Below are 1,474 nucleotides of genomic sequence, written 5' to 3'. Positions count from 1 at the left end.
GACTTGACTTGACTTAGTTGGAAGTTTAGTCCAGGAATGAAAGATTTGGAAGTTTAGTCCAGGGAGTTAAGATTTGGAAGTTTAGTTAGGAAGTTAATAGTTGGAAGTTTTGTTCAGGAAGTTAACAGTTGGAAGTTTAGTCCGGGAAGTAAAGATTTGGAAATTTAGTCGAGGAAGTAAACAGTTGGAAGTTTAGTCCAGGAAGTAAAGATTTGGAAGTTTAGTCCAGGAAGTTAACAGTTGGAAGTTTAATCCAGGAAGGAAAGATTTGGAAGTTTAGTCCAGGGAATTAAGATTTGGAAGTTTAGTTAGGAAGTTAATCGTTGGAAGTTTGGTCCAGGAAGTTAAGATGTGCAAGTTTAGTCCAGGAAGGAAAGATTTGAAAGTTTAGTCCAGGAAGGAAAGATTTGGAAGTTTAGTCCAGGATGTAAAGATTTGGAAATTTAGTCCAGGAAGTTAACAGTTGGAAGTTTAGTCCAGGAAGTAAAGATTTGGAAGTTTAGTCCAGGAAGTTAACAGTTGGAAGTTTAATCCAGGAAGGAAAGATTTGGAAGTTTAGTCCAGGGAGTTAAGATTTGGAAGTTTAGTCCAGGAAGTTAACAGTTGGAAGTTTAGTCCAGGAAGTTAACAGTTGGAAGTTTAGTCCAGGAAGGAAAGATTTGAAAGTTTAGTCCAGGAAGTTAACAGTTGGAAGTTTAGTCCAGGAAGTTAACAGTTGGAAGTTTAGTTCAGGAAGTTAACAGTTGGAAGTTTAGTCCAGGAAGTAAAGATTTGGAAGTTTAGTCCAGGAAGTTAACATTTGGAAGTTTAGTCCAGGAATGAAAGATTTGGAAGTTTAGTCCAGGCCCCGATAGCAGAGGGTCGTTGAAACGACGTAGAGTTTTGGTCAGAATGGTCGGTTTCCGTCGTACGTCAGAAAATCAACGTTGAAACGGCGCTGTGAAACGTCGATTTCTCCGCCGTCTGAGAGGGTCGATTTATCACCGTTGAATCAACGTGGGTAAAGGTTGATCTGTCGACCGTCAGAGAAGGTTGAATATATGACGTTGAACCATCGTCACTTTTGCCGGCCAGTTTTCAACATTGGTAGGATGAGCAACTGGCCCGTAGCCAGGGGGGATCGGAGGGTTCGTGAATTCGATCCCCCCCCCGCGACACCGCGCCCCGGACACATACGCCCCTCAAGATTACTCAAGATTTATTCATTTGTTCATGTCCGATGAATATACATTGATTCACATTTAAATTTACAATATCAAATCCAGACTAATCAAAAAAGAAAAGTAGACTAAGTGAGGACGAGTTAGAAAAACGGGTTCATTTCTCCTATGTTTATGTTTACACGTTTTGTTCAGACTGCTTTACACCCCAATCCAGTGGGTGGCGGTAATGCCCCCATTAGACCCCTTTCACTGACGTCACCCGAAACCGGAAGTAAACAAACCCTGCGCCATATTGGAAGACCAACAAACTC

The sequence above is a fragment of the Neoarius graeffei genome, chromosome 11 (genome assembly GCF_027579695.1).
Source record: "Neoarius graeffei isolate fNeoGra1 chromosome 11, fNeoGra1.pri, whole genome shotgun sequence".
NCBI classification, from domain to species: domain Eukaryota; kingdom Metazoa; phylum Chordata; class Actinopteri; order Siluriformes; family Ariidae; genus Neoarius; species Neoarius graeffei.
Note: the sequence above shows the minus strand (reverse complement) of the source record.